General features: G+C 39.1%; 1 protein-coding gene across 3 annotated transcripts in view; it reads right to left on the reverse strand.

The window, feature by feature from the left end:
• Samd12 (sterile alpha motif domain containing 12) overlaps positions 1-23,115 on the reverse strand; it is a 384,995-nt gene that overhangs the window by 106,138 nt on the left and 255,742 nt on the right. The window lies entirely within an intron of this gene.

The raw sequence follows: 23,115 nt of genomic DNA on the forward strand, positions 1-23,115 counted from the left end.
TTTTTTTTTTTTTTTTTTTTTTTTTAATCTCTGCACTGTGACCTCTGTTCTGTGGAACTCTTTTCTCTTTAGCTAAATTCTCAGAGAGTGCTAACCTTTCACCTGATTTCAATAATCACTGGTTAATTTCCTCTGATTAATTCCCTTAGAAACCGATAGCCATGCTCTAACAGCAAGTCAATCTTTTGTTTTACCCCCTTTCTTTTGAGATGAGCCTGGGCAACATAGCAAGACCATTTCTTGAACTCCTGGGCTTAAGCGATCCTCCTTTTCTAGCCTCCCCAGTTCTGTAACTACAGGTACAGGCCACTATTCCAGGCTTGATTTTTGATTTTACATTTTACTAGTACCTTGAGCTCAACATGTCCAAAGGTAATTAATCGTCTACATTCTCATTAGTGTCAGTCTTTATCACCATCCTATGAGTCTTCTTATATTTGACCTTGAAACCAGAGTGGCTTCCTCAATCTTATTTGCCTTAGAAATGCATCTACAGAATGGTATTTTCTCTTCACTTAAGGAGCACTACTCCTTTACAAATTTTCACCACCTCATATCTGGATTGTTCAAACAGCCAGTTAGAGGTCTCTCTCTCTCTCCCCCCACACACACCCCCAATAGCATCTTCTAATCTTTAGCAATTGCTACTTTCATCATGTTACATAGCGGCTCAGAATTTTGGGCTGTTCATTGAATAGAAACACCTTTCAAAGATGAAAGTTATTGATACTGTGCCTCTGCCTCCCCTTTCCTCATTTCTACCACGCTGTCAGCATTCCCAAATCCCTTAGTCTGTGGGCCCACTGCTGCCTAAATGTCCTCCTTGTCTCCTCCATGTCACCAATCCTCATATCCTTCAAAGCCAAAATAATGCCTCATCTCATGAATACTTGCATGAACACTTCATCCTTGCTTTTGTTCTGTTCTCTAAATTCTTACAGAATTTACGAAATTAAATTATAAATGGTCTTAGTATATTGTTCCATGTGGGCTCCTTTCTTCTTGCTATTCTCCCCTCCTCAACTGTTCCTACCATCCCCATCTCCAACAGCAGCTTCTATTACTCTATTTATAGGGTGAATATCCTTAAAGAATATGCTCTATACATTCTTAAATGTATCATGCCTGATACTACAGATATTTGGTAATAATTTTATCTAAAGTATAAGACTGGGGAAACTGATATTCAGAAAGTTTAAATAATATGTTCCAATAAAAATCAGTACGAATTATCTGGCAAGAATTAGAGCTAGATTCCAAGGCTGGGATTACTTCAAAACTCCTGGTCTTTTCAAACTAGACTCACACGATGTATATAATGAGCCAGGTAAAGTTAGTCACTGTGGTTTGGTATTAAATGAAATAAGTATATTCCTATAGTTATGACTGGTCCTTTTTTTTTTTTTTAAAAAAAGATGAAACCAAATTGTTAAGCATATAGCTATGGAAAAAAAATTTGAAATTTTCAGCTATCTGATCATTGTATGGATCATAAGATTGGAATTTTCCCTTCTAGCCAGAGCCACTGGTACCAAATCACTAAGAGGCACTTAAGAGATTCCCTCCTGTCTCAAGTCTGCTGTGGGAAATAGGGAAGGCATTTTTCTATCACAAACACAAACTTAAACTAGAAATCCATGTAGAATAGAAACCAATTTATGCCCCTCTATCGACATATTAGCAGAAAGCACTGACGGTATGCAGGTGTGAGAGCAGCAGGGAGGAAAATTAGATAATCTGATGGCAATTTGCTAATTTATAAGGGGAGAGAAGGTGTTCTGGCTTTTCTTCACTCATGCTTCCTTGCTTGGCCAAGTACAAGACAACAGCTCCAACAGCTGAGGAGATGGTTTTGGAGTTCATCCAAGATGTAAATATGAGACCTGCCTATCTTCCCTTCTTTCCTGCAGGTACCTACCTACAGAGACTCTGCCAGCAACCTGAAAGTGCTAGGGTTTATGAGGAAGAACATGGAAATTAACAGTGTTTTTTTCTATAAAGAGCATACTATATGAGGACCATTTGGAACAGAAGACAGGATGCATGATTAGTGACTTCAAAATGCAATACAGTTCCTTCAGGCTGAAGATGGTGACTATGTAGGAGTTAATATAAGGGGTCAGATAATATTGACTTTTTAAGGAACTTCTGCTATGACCTCATATATTATATTTCCTCCTAAGTCTGAAATAGTCACTCTGGTTTATATGACTAAATGGAAAGAATGCATGCTCCAATTTATAAAGATTTTCACTAAATAGATAATTTAGGAATTATCTGGTTTCTAAATGTAGCTTTTGTTTTGTATATGTAATAGTGTTTAGGGGATGGGTAGAGAGGGGGAAAGAAGGGAAGGAGAGAGAGAGGAAGGAGGGGGTCCTATGTTGATGAATAATTCTGCAGTTTTACTTGAAAGATATTAAAGTTAAAGGTACCTGAGGTGATTTTCATCTTTAATCTTGCTAAAATGGACAATGAAGTATTATTCCAAACACTTTCAAAAGACCCTATTCCAGATTTCACAATCTCCATTAAAGTGGCAGGAGCAGATACATTTTTCTATATATTATTTTTCTACATATTTTTTTTGTTCTGTGTCTATCAAGCTATTTCAATTCAAAAAATCTATAGAATAACATCAAATCTAAATGTCATTCATTAAGTAGGATGTAACTATTGCCAACGGAAATGTGAAGATGTTTTATTTATCATCTTTCTATACATTTTATTTTGAAATAATTATAGATTCACAGGAAGTCACAGAAAAATGGACACAGAGAGGTGTTTATACATCCAAACTAGGAAACCGGTAATGGCACAATCCTCTGGTGTTACACGTGTGTGTGTGTGTGTGTGTGTGTGTGTGTGTGTGTGTCTGTGGAATTCCACCACCTGTGGCCAGGTAACCACTTCCATGTTCCTGTCCCAGCACCAGCAGGGCTCCCTCATGATGCATACATTCCTACAGCCACATCCATTACCCAGTCCCCATCCCTCACTCCTATAACCACTAATTTGTTCTCCATCTGTATAATTTTATTATTCCAAGAGTGTTGGAATCAGAGGGTATACAACTGTCTGAAATTAGCTTAATTTCAACATAATTTAGCATAATTCCCTTGAGATCTATTATCTCATATTTTGTTGCCATGTATCAATAGTTTGTTCTTTTTATTGCTATATAGTATGTCACAGAATGGAGTTACCACAGTTTATTTAAACCTCACACCCACTGAGAGATATGGGAACTCTTTCCAGTCTTTGGCTATTACAAATAAAGATATAGCATACAGGATCTTGCATGAACAAGGTTTTCATTTCTCTATGATAAATGTCCAATGGCTTTCTTTTTAAAGGAAAGAAACTTCTTAAAAATCTTGGGATGCTTTATTTGTGCTTTATGCAATAAGTAGAATAATATAATATATTGTATACTTAGTAATATTATATATTATTATATGTCATAATAATATACAATAATATATTATATAATAATGTATTATCTAATATATATATACATAAATATATATATTATCTAGTATATATTTATTTATCTAATGTCCCCTCCCCACACTTAATAGCATAACTATATTATCAGGGTTTCAGAATGATTCTTTTCCTCAGTTTCCTAATCAGACGAGATCGGGCGCGTTCAGGGTGGTATGGCCGTAGACAAATCTAAGCAGTCTTTTTTTTTTTTTTTTAAGAGAGAGAATTTTAATATTTATTTTTCAGTTTCCGGCGGGCACAACATCTTTGTTTGTATGTGGTGCTGAGGATCGAACCCGGGCCGCACACACGCCAGGCGAGCGCGCTACCACTTGAGCCACATCCCCAGTCCCTCAGTTTCCTAATCAGAAGCTTTGGAAGACTGGCTTAGTATGTCACTCTTAGAGATACACTCACATAGAACTATTGTTGTGTGCTTTTTGTGGATGCTAATTTTCCAACTGCTTTTTGTAGCTCTTCTAAAAACAACAACAAAAAGCCCCATTTTTTTTTGTCGTTGTTGTTATGTGAAGTCCCATGTTTTTCTACAAATTTTAAAATGCTGGAACTAGAAAAATGGCAAATTTAACCACCTAATCAAAATATCAGGTCAATTATAGATTTGCTGACTTATTCCTTGAAGTTATAGACTACTTCTATAATTTGCATAATTAGCTTCCCCTCAATCTCCTAAATTCTTGAGTGTGGATTTTCCCCAGAGGAGTGAGATTCATCATCTCACCCTTTGGTAAGACATCAGTGGAGTGAAGACATTTCTCTGAGCCAAGAGATGGCCATGAATTTGTATCATCCATTAAACACTGGCAACAGGATCCTAGGAGGTGGCAGTGATAGTGCACAGACTTATTCAAATGTGGGTCCTGGAGGGTTTTAGTTAAGAGCTTTGAAACAGTTATTTTAGAATGAACCTCAGGAAACTTAAAAAAAGAAAAAAAAAAACCTTGATAAGAATCACTTTAAAGACTGTTGGAAAAACAAAATTGAACTCCCAGCTATGGAGGAGGGATGAGGAAGGGGAAACTGCTTTGGGCCCATAATGAGTCTACCACTATTAGAACTAATAGAAACTTCTAGAATATAGTGGTGGGGGAAGCATCTACTGAGAGGAGTTACTACTAGGTTTCATCCTTAGAACTGCATTTTCAATATCAGATTGAAGAGATTAGAGATTTCTGGCACCATTTTTCCTTTGGGGTGAGTTACCTTCAAAATGCAGAAGGAAAGCCAGTCAACTTTTGAAAATACAACAAATGGTACTAACATTTCTAGCTTATTTTTTAATTTTATTTTGCATAATAATATAAAAATATAAATTCTATAACTAGCTAATACGATGTTAGAACCAAAGTTTCCATGAGACTTGAAGGTAATAGATGATCTATACCAAAGGAGGGTAGAAGACTGCAGGGCAAAGTTTGAAAGAGACATGTGAAAACCATTATCTTGACTTCTTGGCCAGAGAGAATATAAAAGAGCATATAAAAAGGTTGGGAGTTGGTGTTTAAGGAAGATTAATTTAAAACTTAGATAATATCAATGGTTGGTAAAGATGTGGAACAATCAGAGTTCTGATACACCCTGGAGAGAATGTTGATTGGCATAATCAGTTTTGGACAGAAAAGAAGAATCTACTTTGAAGATATGTATAGTGGACTGAATTGTGTTTCCCGCCCAAATTCACATGTTCATATACTGCCCCCCTAGTACCTCAGAATATGACTGTATTTAAAGATAGGGTTAAAAATATGATTACATTAAAATGAGGTCATTAGGGTAAGCACTGATCCAATACAGCTGGAATCCTCATAAAAAGAGGAAATGTGAACATGATACAGACAGGAAATACCCTGTGAAGACAGGGAAAGGATGGCCTTTTACAGCCAAGGAGAGAGACCACAGAAGAAACCAACCCTGATCTCAGATTTATAGGTTCCAGATCTGGGAGAAAATAAATCTCAGTTGCTCAAGCCACCCAACCCATTATACTTTGTTCTGGCAGCTGCAGCAAACGAATATGACAGACCAACCCTTCGGCCCAGCCATTCCAGTCCTAGTCTTACCAAGAAGATGTATAAACGTGTTCCCCCAAAGACTTGTCCAGCTATATTCAAAGCAACACTTTGTATGGATTGAAATACATAGAATACCCATGGACTGTGGAATATGTAAATTAAATGTGGTATATTCACATATCGAACAGTTTGGAGGAAGGCACGGATACTGTAAAACTGCAGGCAACACAGAGAATATCACAAAGAAAATGTTGAGTGGAAGGCAGATACATGAGCACATAAAGTATGATTCCCTTTATACTAAGTTTAAAAAAAATAGATGGCACTGTTCTTTACTATTAGAATCATATTTACCCCTTGGTGTGTGTGTGGGGGGTAACTGGAAGAGAGCAAGGAGGGAACTCCTGGGGTGGGAGTAATGTTCTATTTCTTGATCTGGGTGGTAGTGACATGGTGCATTCAATTTGTCAAAATCCAGTGAGCCGTACAATTAATATAGTTGCACAGAAAGTGCTATATTTCAATGGAAAAGTTTTAGAAGGAGTTTGTTTTTTATTATAAAGAAAGCTGGCAGAAGCTCTCTTTCCCTAAATTGCTTGTTTTTACTTGAGGGATAGAAAAAGGAGGTGCTGTTTTTTGTCCTCGGCTTCAAGGGAACTCTCAAACAAGGTGGCATGTCTCTGAAAGCCTGAGGACAGGAAACAGCACCTCCTATAAGGAACCTGAAGAGCCAGACCTGTGGCTCAGTAACTGCTCTGATGGCAGAATGCACGAGAGGTTTTGATGCTGTGGACAGTCTGCCCTCCAGTTTGTCCAATGGGCATTTCCTGTGGACCAGATCTGGACCATCTGTGTATGAGCTGGTGTGGAGAAACTAAGGTGTCCCCAAGAGGCCGCTTAGTGGGGAAACACATCTCAACCCAGAGGTGATGAAGCATTGGAATACCATGAGTCAACGAAAACACAAATTTGTGGAAGGACACAGGTGCATTTGCCACCGGTGAGCTACCTGCAGCTGGAGATGATGTTTGAGTAACCCATCAGAGTAAACAGCTGCCACTCCTCAAGGGCAAGGGCCAGCTTCTGAGAGTTGGTCAAATGAGGATTTTCCTGACTCATTTCCCCTGTCCTGTGCCAATCAAGGAAAGGTTAGAAACCCCTAGTTAGCAAAGAAAGGAACACTATGTGGCTGGTTTTTCAACATGTTTCATACTGAGAAAGAGAGGAAAACCATTAATATTTTTATGCTTGATAAGTTTCCTTATCAAAACTCAGCTATCAGACTCCTGGTGGAAATTGTGGCCCAGGGAAAGATAGCTAAAAAAAAAAAAAATCAGAGTGATTTATAAATTGCTATTATAAATACTTACTTCTGTCCCAGTAGTATACATGATCTGGAAGTTGGGCCAGTTGAAGCCTACACCCTCAATACTACACAAGAGGAACTGTGTTCAACATAAGCAGGGGTGAAGGAGAGGTTGAAGTAACCCCACAGGATGAGGCAGAAACTCATGTCAACAATAAAATATGGACACAGGGGAAGAGAGCCCGTTCAATGGTTGGGGCGTTATACCAGTTCCACTTTGATATGCTGAGTTTGGGGTGCCTCTGGGATATGAAGATGAAAATTTTCTTGGAACAGCTGGAAATTTAGTAATGAGGCTCAGCAGAGCTAGCTGGGATTAGCATTATCAGCATGTGTGTGAATTTCTATCCAAATTCATCAGCTCCATGGAATTCCATCCATGGTTCCCTTGTGGGAGGGAGGAGTTTGGGAATCTCAGGCTGAGAACCCATGGCTAAGAGAAGAACAGTCTTCTTTTTTGGAGAGGAAAAATTATTTATGAATAGAGTGGAAATTTCATCTTGCCCTGGTAGTGTGATGGTACAATGCATGTAGCGGCAGACTTGGATCTAGACTCTTTGGGTTTAAATACTACCCCCTTCTGTTTATGATCTGTGCCAGGCTAGTTATTGAACTATGTGACTTCTTTATGCCTCAGTTTCCTTATCTGTATAATGAGGAAGATAATAGCACCCACCTCACAGGTGATAGTGAGGCTCCACCACGACTTTAGCTATTCTTATTCTGACCACCTCCACTCATAGATATCTCTGGCCACACCAGATGTCTTCATTCTCTTTGCCTCCAAATTGCTACTCCTATTATTTTTCCTGGGTTCACTTCTCTTCACATGACTGACTCCTACTCACCCACTGAGATGCAGCTTAAATACCCCCTTCTCAGAAATACTTTCCCAGAAGCCATCTCTGAAGCCGGCCACTCCCCATTACTCTGTCTTTGGCATCCTTCATCACAATTTGTAATCTTTTTGTTAGCTGCTGTTGTCTGCGATGAGCTCCATAATCGCCGGATTGTGTCTGCCTTGATCCTCTCTGTAACCTGTGCCCACCACATAACCAACTCTCCACAAATATTCATTAAATGAACAGTGGAACAGGGAGCAACTGAAATACAAGAAAGATCTCTGGTTCTATTCATGCCTGTGGACAGTGCATAAACTTTCAAGGTGGGTATGGGCTTTATTTGTCTGTTCTCAGTCATGATTCGGAACAAATAAAAGGCCCAACACATTGTTAACATTAAAATGTTTTCAAGATAGCATTTAGCATTTCTTCAAGTATTAGAAGGACTCTCTCTCTGTCCTAGGCTGAAGTAGAGTAAGACATTTATATTAAATCCTGGAGTGTGGTATAACAGTTCACACCCACATAGGCAGTACACACAACATTTATAGGTAAAGTTTCTACCAAGCCAGTATTTTGCTATCAAAGTAATGGAAGAGAGATTGATCTAGTATTCAGGAGCCACATTTCTAGTTCTGAAAAATGTCCATCAAAATCCATTTTCCCTTTCACACTCTAGAATCCAATTCAAACTTCTGAGACTGGTGTGTTTTTGTGATTAACGTCTTGCCAACAGAAGGTGAGCACAAGTGACATTTGTGACCTGTTTGTTTCCTTACTCATGGCCCTTTACTTTCAGGCTGGATCCCTAACTGATTATGTGGGACAGAGTTACCGACTGACCTGTAACCTTCACCTAGAAATATGAAATGACAAAGAACTAGGCCATTGACTTTTGGAACACCTTTGTTACACAGCTAGTGTTTCTATGACTAATACACATGTCCAAACTACTTTATAGGACTGAGAAATGTGATGTATGGGGAACAGCTTTAGGAGGTAACAAGGGCTATAAAAATGTGTCATCATTATTATTAATACAGAAAAAAAAAACATCTAGAATGTCTGACCTAGGGTCCATATTTAATATTTATTTATTGAATGAATAAATGAACATCTTGCTGGGAAAGAAGCTTGAGATAAAAACAAGTTCTATATAACACAACAGCATTAGCAAGTTATTTGTTTGGACAGGGAAAAGTTTTGATTCATAAAGTTAAAAAACAAACAACTCTTGGATATGTTCTCTTTTCAAGGAGATTCTTATTTTTAATATATTTTTTCCATCAAAATAAATACTAGGGGCCGGGGTTGTGGCTCAGTGATAGAGCACTTGCCTAGCATGCGTGAGGCCCTGGGTTTGATTCCTGGCACCACATAAAAATAAAAATAAAAACAGAATGAGATGGTCATCATTACCCTAAGTATATGTATGAAGACTCACACACAAAAAAAATAAAAAATAAAATAAAATAAAATAAAGGTACTGTGTCCATCTACAACTAAAAAATATAATAAAAAAATAAATACTAAAGAGCATTTTGACAAAGGAAAACATCCCTGATCCTATCACCCCAACACAGCTCTTTCATTTCTTCCCATTGCCTTCTTGTATCTACATGCATATCTAGTTTTTATAGTTATAAATTTAATTATTTTCTACCTTACTTTAAAAATACATTTAATTTGCACTAAGGAAAGCACAGTCTTGGCAATTCTCCAGAAGTGATTTCAACAAAGAACCACCTAATATTTCTAATGCTTCCAATTTAATTTTGCCAAGGGGTTCCATTTTTATTAAAAGGCACACCATGGAGGGAAGGTGATTTTCATAAAAAAATACATAAGGGCATTAATTCTCACTATAATCAGGTGATAAAGATTATGAATGTCACAATTTTTCTACTTTCAATTTAACAGCTATCTTGTGGGTCTTATGAATATTTCATGAGGGGCCACTGAGTACATATGGACCATACCCAACAATAACAATGATTTCAATGGTTAATTCAACAAATAATAAATATTTTTTGAGTGTTCCCTATATCTCAAGTAGGAAGTGAATTATAATGAGTCAGACCACCTCTGTCCTTGAAAAGGTGTTATATAGTAGGGATGAAAGATAAGAAGACACTGCAGTGAGTTTAGGGTAGGGGTGGGGCTAGGGGAGATACATGGAGAAAGTGAGACCTGACATTTGGCTTGAAGTCAGAAAAACAAAGGATCCAAGCTCCCTGAGCACAGGGACAGGAAGAGAAGCAAGAAAGGTACGATGTTGATGGGCTGCAGGTTATTCTACTTAACTGGAAGTGAGCAAATGAGGATGGAGCAAGGCAGAGGTCAGATAACACACACAATGACTAAGCTTCGTCAGAGTAGTGATGGGGTTTGTTCAGCAATGCCCAGGGCAGCACCTGGCATGCTGGCATTCAGTGTATAGGTTTGGAATGAATAACCTGCACAATGTCAGGTAGGTGACTCATTATTGGTCATGGGGATTGGCTTCTGGGTAAAACGGAGGAACACTCATGGCTGGGAGGGGACAATCACTCCTCTCTTTGTAGATACTGCCTTTGTGATGGTGCTCATTTACAAGCTGGGTATGTCACCTGACCATGGCTGGTTATTTATTGTGGCTGGTTCAACCTGTCTGCTGCTAAACAGGGAGGATGAGGCATCTTGAGGCCTAATCTGAGAGTTGCTCCTTTCCCTCAAATTCATTTTTTAGTAGCCTCAAGAAAACCACAAATGTAGCCTCTCAGAACATGCTTGCAAAGGAAATGTATTAATGCCACCTCTAACTCCGAATTTAAGAAGAAGAAAGTTGGCCTGAGTGCAGAAAGATGTGGGGGAGTGGCAGGCAAAATAAAGTTGGGAAGGGAGAGACAAAGGCTATAAAGACATCTGCTAGGTTTTTTTCTCCCTCCACCTTTATTGAGGTATAATTGACAAATAAAAATTGTATACATTTAATGTCAATGTATAAAATTGTATGCATACATTGTATGATGAGATGTTTTGATATGGATATACCCTGCGAAATGCTTGCTACAAGCAAATTAGCATAATTATTCCCTCATGTACGTCTGTGTATGGGTATGTGGGGGGTAACATTTAAGATCTACTCTCTTAGGAAATTTTAAGTAAAGTCATCCCTCAGTATACAAGGGGTCTGGTTCCAGGTCTATCACCCTATGCTAAAATCTGCAGGTGCTCAAGTCCCTTAGACATGTTGTGTAGTATCTGCATATAATTCATGCACATCCCTCCATGTACTTTAAATCACTTTTAGATTATGTACAATAGATAATACGTTGTAAATACTGTGTAAATAGTTGTTGTACTCTATTATACATATAGTATATTGTCATTAATCTTTAATGACAATATATTCTTTAGTGTTGAGCGATATATGTTCAGTGCAGGTGCAATTCTTTCCCCCTGAACATTTTCTATATATGGTTGATTCAACCCATGGGGGCAGAACCCAAGGATAGTCAACAGCACACGACACAGTCTCATTAACTGTAGTCACCATGCTCTGTATTAGGTTTCCAGACCATTTCTTACTGAAAGTCTGTAGTTTTTGACCAACATCTCCCCATTTCCCCCATTCCCCAGACCTTTGGTAACCTAATTCTTTCTTTATCCTTGATTCTAGCCCTATTTTTGAAACGACTTTCTGTTGAAATTGAACGCCAATGATGTAAAAGTGTCAGAAGTCTTACTCTCTAGGGAGATGAATGGATTAATAAAACAGGTCTAGCAATACTGAATAATTTGGAAGCAAAACCAGCTTTGACTCACAACAGCCCAGCAGGGTGGCTTAATTTGGAACTGTTTTGCCACTGCTCTGCTGGGCATACTAAAAATGCATGGTGCTGCTGACTCCGTGGGGAGGGGGCACATGGATTCAGCTGCAGAAGAGTGATGTGAAATTAAAGACAGAATGAAATGTGTGATCTTATTTAATCACACCTGGTGCTTCAATTTCTCAATAACAGCACCCTGCTCCACTGTGTCAAATTAGATGGGACACACACACACACACACACACACACACACTCTACAGGTAGAGGATGGATTAACTCTCTAATGCCTGTCAATCATTAGCAAGGATCAAAAAGGCAAATGAAAACTGAGTCTTCTCATAAAGAATTTGGGTACAATCATTCCAGGATCTGCATCAGCACACAACTGCCCCAACCGAAGGGTAGATGGTGACATGTCATTTCTTTACAAAGGCCAAAACCTCAGGTTTCCTGACCAGGAAGTGGTTTGGAAAAGAGCATATATTTTTACACCCAAAGTATGTTCTCATTCATATTCTTCTTCTGCTTTGCTGACCTAGTGAGTGGTTTATGTACTTTAGATTTCTAGAGGGGTGACAGGTACCAAGAAGAAGGGAAGAGAACCATTTCAGTCTATTTAGTAATGTATATTTTTGAGGAGTTTAAAAGTTCATAAACATGTGTGTTTAGGGGAGATCACCATACCTCTCCCCTACTTTGATCTCCCTCTCCAGATAAGGAGTTGTTATTTTGGGGCATCCTGGGGTTTGTCCTGAGTATCAAACAATTTAATTATGCAGGACCTACATGTTTCCCTGGCTAGTCAAATAATTTATGGAAATGGGGTGCAAAATGACCTATAAGTCACTCTCTGTAAAGGACAGCAATGTGCTTCACCTAATATAAAAATGGTTAAATGTTCATTCCTTTAGGTTGGAGTCGGGGGATGCCTTCTATATTATTCCATTTAGCAGCACAAGATAAATACTTAGATGTAATTAGTCTAAAACAGCCAGCTTTATATCACATTTACAGAAAATGTAAATATGGTAATATTTGAAGCAAATCAAAGATGAAAATAACTAGAAAATAGCTATTTTGGTCCTTTCCACTGAGTGACCATGTACAGGCCGATAAACAAGCACATGAGTAATCCCCTGCAGATGCACTGCTAGCTTGGAGATTTGTTTAGAAAGACTGATTCAGTGAAGGGATGTATGTAGGGAAGCCATGAATGCATTGTCTAGAATTTTAAAGTAACTGATTTTTCAAGAGCGTGGACTTTCAGTTCTCTGTTTTTAAACAACCTCCTAAAAAACTCCTACTGTTAGAAATCCACAAACAACTGAAAGACCTTCTAGTTTCCTTCTTGCTTCTGAAAATCCAGTGTGTTTGCCATCTTGGTAGCATTCTGTCACCTGTCTATGATCCTGGTCTGTTCTTCTAAGATTGGTTATCTCCTGAGGGCAAAAATCCGACCTGTTCATCTCTGCCATCCATTCCCCAAACATACCCTCTGGCCATAGGTGCACAATAACACGGGTGTGAATGGAGCCATTAGTTATTTCAGATGGCATTATTCTGGAGAACAATTAGTAATCCCAGTCTCACAGTGTGTGGGAAAACAATGGATAAATGTGAGAGGAAGGAAGAAAACAATGGCAGAAAATCAAGTGAAATCCTATTGAAATTAATTCTCTGATATTAAAAGAAGTACTGAGTAGATCCTTTATAGTGACCGAGGATCTGTATTATTTTTGCCATGTGGTGCTGTTCTCTAGCTCTTGATGAACTTAGTGGTCTTCAGGGACTGTGGCCCTGACCTTGACTGATAGAAAGTGAAGTCTGCTTTGCCAAGGATGGGCAGAGGCCAGGCTCACAGGACTTGTACCAAGGCTCCTTTTCAGAAGACAGATTTCCAACTTGAAAAGTCACAAAATGCTAGGGATGCCTTCCAAGGCTGGGGATGTGGCTCAGTGGTTGAGTGTCCCTGGTACCCAACTCCCTAAAAAGATTCTTATTATTGATACTATATGTTTATAATCAAATATATTATAATGTAATAGATAATCAGATAATCATACTAATCATTTCTGAATACATTTTGGCTCAGTGATAGCAGTCTGTATGCTTTACCTCTCTGGAGAAGCAGCAGTGGATAAAACCATGCCTTCCCTTTTCTTTAAATCCTGCAGAAACTTGTCCATACTTTTAGGGTAAAACTACAATCTGAATTGTGACTTTTCCAGGCCCTACAGAGTGTGTCGCTCCCCATCCTGGGTCACTGTCTGCCTTCCTTATTTACTGGTTCTGTTATTTTATTCAGCTCACCAAGTATTTTCCAGCTTCTGGGCTCTTCCTACAGACAGTACCCTGTTACATTGCTATTCTCCTTGCTTCTTTGCTTTACTTATTTATCAATAGTGGTTCTGAATATTGGTCACTTCCTTAAAAATCATTTCCATGACCCTTTAGTTTAGGTCCCCCTTCATATACAACCATACACAGCTGTTATTTGGTAATTATTTATGCAATCCGTTTTCTATTCCCTAGGTTCCTTTTTATATTTTCGATGTCATGGCAGCAATGGAAAGGCATGTTTTATTCATTGCTGTGTCCTCAGCACCTGTCCAAGCACATAGAAGGTGCTCAATAAATCTTCGTTGAATGACTAAAGTCCACCTGAGTTTACTACAGATTTGAAGCATCAGGCTGTGTGATATAGGGCATAGTGGGTGGACTTTACACTGTATTTGAATCTAGCTTCTGTCCTTGACAGTAAGGGAAATAAGTTTTCAACTGTAAGCGTGATTACAAACCCACTGTGGAGATGACATTTATGGACAATGCCATTTGAAAATGATGCTCCTCCTCCGTGTTCACAGTCATGTTGCTAGTAAAACCCCCTGGCCTGTAAGCCCAGCCATCCTTTTGCATTTCTAGGGGAAATGTCTCCCATAAAAGCAAGTTTCCCACCTTCCTTTCAGAAATCCAAAGAGAAGCAAGAATCAGGAAAAGCTTCTACTTGGTACAGGAAAAGCTTCTACTTGCTAACAAAGTCACTTTGTAAGCTTCTAGAAACTTGCATCAGATGCCACATAGATGATCACAAGTCTCCAGCCTGAGAGCAGAGCACAGCTGTTTGATGAGAAATTAACTGGAACATATTTTGAGAAAGAAAAAAAAGTTCACTAAATTAGGAAGTTGGGTATCATGAGTAGGTAGAAGGAAAGAGGTACCCATGAAGCCCCTTCTCTAACACAGACATGTGAACTAAGACCACAGTGAAGATAGCCAAGGACAGTGAGTGGCTACCCCTAACAACTTTTTCTCTTACATGTTTTATTTTGATGTTAAATTTTAAGTATAAAATAGCAAACATACAGGAGTGACTAAAATCTTTCAATTACTATTGAATGTTAAGTTAAAGTTTTAAGTATATAATTATTAAAAATCACTGTTAAAATTAGTATTACTATTAAAAGTTACAGTAAACCAAAAACCTATGCACCAACTAGTGACTTCAGAAGTAGAATATCAGCAGTGTCTTTGAAGCCCTGGAGTGCATCTCCCTGATTTCACCCCCAGCCTGCACCTGCAATAACCACTATGCTGCAATTTTGTTCATCTTTTACCTGATTTAAAAAAAAAAATACTTCTAGCACCTATGTATGTATGTATGCCTCATAATACCAAAACTGGTGCTACTTAGCTTTGCCTGTTTGTGAAATTTAAGTGAAGGGATCATACTGAATGTCTCCTATGATATGAATCTTCTGCTCAATTTTGTTTTTTTAAACTTTTATCCATAATTATTTGATAATTAGTGGCTAATTAGTGTTTGAATTCCATTCTACAAATATACCATATATATTTTTTAAACTATAACTGCAGATAGATGTTAGGTTTATTTCCAGTTTGGGGTCATTACTTGCCCTTTTTTGTGGACTCACTTTGACATCTGAGGAAGAGGTTCTTAATGCCAAAGGCTGAGATCTGGAGTGAAGAGCAGTCCTTAGTCCTTGGAAGGAATTAAAAATTCACTTTTATAGAAAAAGGTGGAAAGTACAATGCAGGAAAGAAAATACACACAGCTCAACCACACAGAGTTCCTATGAAGGTGGGGATTTTCTCTAACCAAGTTGCCACCAATGTGGACATTCGTTTAGAAACAGGGCAAAACCCTCTGAAACAAGATAGCAAACTGCCTCTATGCATGTAAGTTCCATCCAACTTACACAGACATTTCATGTAAGATACTAGATGCAACAACATTGGGTACAAAGAATAGTGGCAAGGTGAAGTACACGCAGACATGGGGGAGATGGGTCTTCATGAAAGAATTCCCAGATATGTAGAAAGATGCTAAGGCAAAGTTCTATGGCTGAGTCCCATGGACGTGGCTCCTCTCCATTCTCCTCAGGTACTGCATGATAGAATCTACCACATTGATGCACATCATGCAGGCCCCAACTTAAAAGTGCCTGGGAATATAGGAAATAACCTCAGGCAGAGTTACCCCATCATGGAATTAAATAAGTTCCTTTACTTTAAAAAAAGGAATAAATACAACTTCCAAAAGAAGAGAATAGCATGCTTTGGAAAAGATTTTGCCACAATGCAAAAGTCCAACTTCTTTGTATTTTGAAGGTAATTACTCAAAACACAAATGTGCTGAAAGATAGGTAATGAGGCCACAGATTGAGATTTAAAAAAAAAAAAAAGGTTCTTATGAAAAGAATATAAGCAATAAAATGATCCCATTAACAGAATATAGGACTACATGGAAAGTTGTAAAGAGGAAAATCATCCATAATTAAATAGATTAGACTGGGGAAGTGGGACAGTGGTTCCCAAGTGTAGATGATCACCAGAAGTACAAAGGGGCAGGAGGCGTATGCTAAAACATACATGCCTTGGGAGAAATGTGGAAGATTTTCATTCAGTAGGACTTGGGTGATGCCAGGAAATCCGTACAAAAACTGAGATGATTCTGAAAATTGGCCCGGTTTAGAGCACAAAAGAGAAAATTGCTCAGAGTTCAGAGGGAGGAAAAAGGCAGGTGAAAAAGATTAAAGAGAAAAAAAAATGGACTAGAAACATGGACATGGTCGGTGCAGCTCAGGCACCGGGAATGAAAGAGGAAGGAGTCAGAGCCCCCACCATAGAAGCAACGTTGAAAATGCATGTTGAAGAACATATCCCTGAGATGAAAAGAGAGCTCCAAAGTGCTTTATTATTGTGGACTTGGTAAACACCAATAAACACTCAGATCCAATGAATGTTAAGTCTAAAAGAAAACACTTCCCAATATCTAGGAAACAGATCCCCTACAAGACTGAAGATGCCAATAGAATTTGTCTATGTGGTTTTCAGGGAGGACGGCTATTTTATGATTCCTAAACTCTCACTGTCTGCCCAAAGCTGTCAGTAACAAATGAAGCAAAGAGAAGACATTTTCAGCTAGGAAAGGGATCTGGAATGCCAATGTTCTCTTCAGTCACTGAGCGTAAGCAAAAATGTGGAAATGGAGGAACACAAACATTGTTATATAACACTATTTCTAAGAGAAATGTAAATAAAATTTTTGAAACAGTGGATCTAATTATGTGAGAATCAACAATTCAGCTATTACAGACTGGGACAAAAATCTCACAGAATAACACAAACAAAGAGGGAGGTATAGTGTGTGTTTGGGAGGGTGGAGTTGGGAGCAAAGGGAAGGAAGGTGTGGTCATTTCTTGTTATGATTTGGATATGAAGAATCTCCCAGAAGCTCATGTGTGAGACAATGCAGGAATTTTTAGAGGTGAAATGTTTGATTAGATTATGAGAGCTGTAACCTCATTAGTGGATTAAGCCATGTGATGGATTAATGATATGAATGGATTACTAGATAGTAACTGTAGGCAGATGGGGCACAGCTCATGGAAGTAGGTCAAGAGGCCCTGCGGGTATGCCCTTGGGGATTACAGTTTGTCCCTGGTGTCTCTTATTCTCCTTCTGCTTCCTGGCTGCTGCGGGCTGAGAACATTCCTCAGCCATGCCCCTCCAACCTGATGTTCTGCTTCACCTCCCACCCAGAGCAATGGAGTCAGCCAACCGTGGACTGAACCTTGGTAACCATAAGCCCGAAATAAACTCGTCCTCCTCTAAGATGTTCTTGTTGGGTATTTTATTCATGAAAAGTTGACAAATATATTTCTTATTTGTACAAAGGGATGAATCAATGGGTCTTAGAAAAGATATTTTAAACAAGTGTCATTATTATTTAAAAAATTGAAAGGAACTTAAAAACAGAAACCATAGTTTCCAAATTCTTGGGATGGGAGGAAGAAATCAAAGAAAAACTTAAATGTACAGTAGAACCAGCCCTCCTCAAAAAAGAGGAGGCAAAAAAGAAAGCAGCAACAAAACAAAATAATATTACAAAAAAATACTAAATATTAAGCAAAAGATATTAAACAAAATATTAAAACATTAAATGTAATAGTTTGAATCTGGAATGACCCCTCCAAAAAACTCATGTATTTAAGGCTTGGTTCTGAAAGCTTCAGTATTCAGAGGCTGGGCCTTTGGGAAGTGACTGAACTTGTAGGATGTAGGATGCAGTTGAAGGAAGTGCACCCTTGGAGAGGAAGGCAGGGGTCCCGTCTAGTGCCCTCAGCGCCCTCTAAATCTATCCCCTTATTTACCCCCCTCCAGCCCCTCTTCTCTCTGCTTCACAGCTGCCATGTGGAGAGCAGCTGTGCTCACTATTGTCCTCTCTGCCATGAATGACGTTCTGCCGAGCCACCGACCTAAAAGCAATGGAACCAGATGATGATGGACTAAAACCTCTGAAACTGTGAGCCAAAAATTAGCCTTTTTTTTTGCCGTTTACTCGCTTTTCTTGGCTATTTTGTCACAGTGATGGAAAGCTACCACACTGAATATAAACTAAGAGAACAGAAGAAACAACAAAAGGATTATTTTAAAATAAATGTTCCTATTTATGAAAAACTAAAAAATATGTCCACCAAAGTGTACAGCTAGCTGCTTATGCATGGTGGATTCAGAGTAAACTTGTTTTTTTATTTGTGCATAATTAAATAAAAAAATTTCTGATACTGATTATATATGTTTGTGACAGAAAATAAAATGTAAACTTAAAATGTCTCTTCTTCCATCAGAATGAACACACACATCACGAAGCTGCTCATTAAAACTACAAATGATCAGCATGGCTTCAGTGGCTGAGATTGACATTTGCTGTGATTATCCCACCTGTTTCACTGATCTGACTCATTTCCCAGAACAGGATGCCCAGGTGTCATTCACTTATGCAGTCCCAACACTAATTACTCTTGCAATTGTGCTCCTCCCTGCTTTTCTCAGCATGACCGCTGGGGTGATAGGAAGGTGCCCTTGTTATGCTGGCTTATGTCTGTGTGCAGAGGATAATCTCTTTAGATTGCACCCTGTCCTGGGGTCAGTTCCCGTAAGGTCATGAGGGTTTCTGGTGACATTCCAATACTTTAGCACCAATATCTTTATACCATAAGCTTTTATTAATACTTTAGACTCAGTCCTCCTAATTTTCCCTGTCACAGACATCCAACTCCAGCAATACTGAGCAAGTCACCTCTTGAATCTTGCTTCCATCCCTGGGATGCTTTACCTGTTTTAGTCTCAGTCCTGGAGTCCCCAGCTCCCTGAACTCTGGAACTTCTTTCTCCCTTGCAGGGGAAGGCAGGGGCATCTTCTAGTGCCTTTGGCACCTTCTTTCTATCCCCTTATTTATCTCGTGTTATTGTGACTACTTAGTAATCTGTCTTCCTGAGGAAATGTCTGTCTCACAGAGAAAAACACGGGATTCCTGCTGGTAGAGAATGTGTGGTATTTGCCTCTGGCATTACCTCAGTGCCTGAGAAATAGAAGGTACTTGATGGTTACTGCATGGAGGGCTTCTCAAACGCTCACCTCTCCCTCACATCTCTTTCCTTGGTGGGAGGGTCTAAGAGACAGCAGTTGCCAGAAGCTTTTACCTAGAGCTTCTGATCCTCACAGAGGCACTCTGTCCCTTGTACTGCTAAGCTTTTTATGTGACAAGATAAGTTGGCAGAGGCTCAGTGGCAAATTGGCTACGCTGTATAGTTCCAGCCTCACTGAAGACCCTAGTGTACTTCATGCTGCTTCTTATCTACATCCTACACTGTCGCACCACTCTTTGCTGGGACACCAAGCTTGCACAGCTTCATCATGGTGCCAAGGGTGCCACTATCAAAGAGAAGGGACATTCACAAATGCTCAATGTTGATGTCAAATATTCCCTAGGTGAGGAATTACCTTGTGTACACTTACTTTTTAATAAGGTGAATAAGTAATACATCCTTTTGTTTCATGTGTGTACAAACGAGGGCAAGAAGGAGAGTCCTATTTTCAGGAAAAGGTCAAGGGAGTGTTGATATAGTAGAACTTACAATAAATGCGTTACTCATCATAAGGAGCTCAAGAGATACTAAAGAACTGGGGTTTATGTATTGCATCCTCCCCGGTATCTTCTCTGCTCGCTGTCCCTTCTTAACCTCTGCTGAATGACCTATATACTCCATCACATTGTACTCAGTTCCAAACCACCCAAGCACCACAACCCTGGACTGTGGGTGTGCGTGTGTGTACGCGCGCACGCACATGCGTGTGCACCTGAGTGTCACAACCCTTCAATGCCTGCCTCATGAGCCAATAGGCACATTTTAAGATGTAGCTCACATGCTGGGTCTTTTGCAAAACCCTCCCCAATTATTTCACCTACAGAAGTAGAAACACAGCACTGTGGCATCAGCCGTTAGTACTATGTCATAGTAATGTAATTTGTTTGTTTATACATCTTCATCTATGCATTTATTCAACAACTAGTTACTGAGCTTCAGGCATGAGCTGGTGAGCTCTCTGAGGACCTGGCCTGCATCTGCCATACTTGTCACCCTAGACTTAAACACTGCACCTGGATAGGCTATGTGTACTCTTTCTCTTTGGTGCAGGAAAAACTGATGGAAACATTAACTCCAGCTCTTTGATATTCAGAAATGACTATGCTCATTTTATAGCAGAGAGATATCAGCTTTAATATCTATGAGATGTAGGAAAGTCATCACAACTTTCTCCTCCTTCCTCTTCCTCTTTAATTGATTATTCTTATTGCCAGGAAATTCTCTTTGAATCTGATCTGATTCACATCTCCCATAATTCCAAACCTCCTTCAGATTCTTCCTGTCTTTGAAATTGCAAATGTTGCCCTTCCTGACTTTATTTATTTGAAAATTATTCTACCATTTTCTCAGTCAGTCCCACTTCCAAATAAATGTGGTGTGAGAATCTCAATGAATTTTACTCTGTTCGTGGAGATCATTTTTCAAGTCTAGATCTTTCAAAAATATTTTCTCCAGTGCAATGTTGAGGGTTTTACATCATATTGCAAGCTGTGGGGGCCAGAAATTGGTAACCCTGGTGAATGCACAGCCACTACTAAAGCCAGAGGGATGCCCAGCTCTCCCAGGAGTACACACCTCTGCCTCAAAAGCCCTTTACCTACTGTGGGACACCCCTGGTGAGGCTCAACTAGCTCCCTTATTGCTGTCTCACCCCAAAAGCCAGGTTTTCCTTTCCCATCTTGAATGTGTGTGGCTCTCTGTAGCTTTTCACTAACACATTTCCCTACTCCCCTAGCACTGCAAGATGCTTGCTGGTCTTACAAGGAATTGTCTTCCCTCACTATCTAGGGGGCTGACCACAAAGGTACTTTATTAAGCCCCAAGTACCATGTCAAATAATATCTGACAAAGGATTTTCAGTAACTTCTAACTCTCCCATGACTTAGTGTGACAGACAAATGTTTTCCCCCTTATCTTGCTATTCTGAGGATGGCAAGCAGTTAGCTCCACTTTAAAATTTATGCTGAATCTTCCAGTTGCCCTATGCTGTCTCCCGTCTTATGGAATGATCAGACATCTGACAACCTCCCTTCACAAGGAGCCTGGAGAACACTAGCACTGTAATCTGAGGGTGTTGGGTTAGGCAAAGGGGAAAAACTAAGTAATGGGTATTGAGGGCAGCCCCTGTCTGTGGCGGGCACCATACATGCTTCTCTCCACGCCTTAAAACTAGCTCATGATACAAGGAGACTGTTACTTATTCACATGTTGCAAATAAATTCAGATTTGGCAAAATCAGTCACAGGGAGTGACAGCACAGATTTTGGAAACCAGCTCTTTCTGACTCCAAAGCCATATGAGATAATTAAACATCAGGATAAGTTATCTATGAAAGCTAGTCCTTTCTTGAAGGGTTAAAAGCAGACACATTGCTGTCATTCATGGAGAGGTTATACATCATTTTACCTTGAGTCAGGACATGGACAATATCCTCTTTCAAAGTTCCTTTTGGGTCTATGATTTTTACAATGGTAGAATCATCTTTGTGAATTGAGGAAGAGAGAGCTTTATGCTTCCAGAATTTTATCTGTGTTATCCCCCTTTGAAATTTTTGTCACTCTGGATTAGGGGAGAAGACTATGCAATCAAGCGGGTCCTTAGTAATTGCTGGCTTGGGACCAGTCATCCATGCTGCATGCCAGCTCTACTTTTGCACATCAGTGTTCCTGTATATGCCCTGGGTCCCAAGGTATTGATTGGTTCAGACCCCTTAGAAGGAAGGAGACCAAGCATGAGATCTGGACATGCTTTCTTTAACCTTATTTCACCTTCTAATCACCTCCAACTTCTGTTCACTTAAGGTAGCACCTTCTGTAAAGAAGGTTGACCCGAGGGATTCTAGATTTAAATGTACTAAAATCACTGGGGTGATAGATTGTCACAGCTAAGAGCAATGCATAGTGAATCTATAGGCCAAAGAAAGGTTGTGACACTTAAAAGAACAGAAACAAAAATTAGTAGGCAAGTTATGTTTTCATGGAAATTTAAACTTCTTCTTTTTCTGAAAGTTGATCTCTTTAACCAGAACTGGGTGAAACACACCATTAGGGTCACACTATGTGCAGCTTATAATCAATCATTTTCTGTCAATAGTTGCTTCCGTTGATATTTCGTAATAACTTTAATTTTATAATTTTATGAATTATAATTTAAAATTATAATTTTATAAGAGACAAGGAGTTTATATTTACCTTGGATTCTAATGTTAAACTAACAAGCTACTCTTTATAGACAAAGATATCTCTTATGACATTTCCCCTCAAAATGTTAAGAGGCCGATAAATTTTTAAACTGTGGAGAAGAGAAGAGTTGGGTTGCTATTATTGTTTTACCTTTTGTTAAGGTATTTCTACTTGAGGGAACTCAGAGTTTATTGAACAAAGGTGGCAAATTGGTTGGGTATGTCACTGGGTGATCCTCTGTACACAGGAAGTCATTGGCACCTGCAGGGCTCCACTTGCAGAGCTAGACCACAGCAATCGCCCAGACAGGGAAGTGTCCCTCACCCCAACTTCCTGACATTCTCCTGTCATTCAACAGAAACAAAAAGAAATCTTTCAAGACTGAAATATATTTAATCAGCACTCTACAAAAACCCAGATATCAATACTCAGTCTCTCT

Source organism: Marmota marmota, unplaced genomic scaffold, assembly GCF_001458135.2.
Source record: "Marmota marmota marmota unplaced genomic scaffold, marMar, whole genome shotgun sequence".
Classification (NCBI taxonomy): domain Eukaryota; kingdom Metazoa; phylum Chordata; class Mammalia; order Rodentia; family Sciuridae; genus Marmota; species Marmota marmota.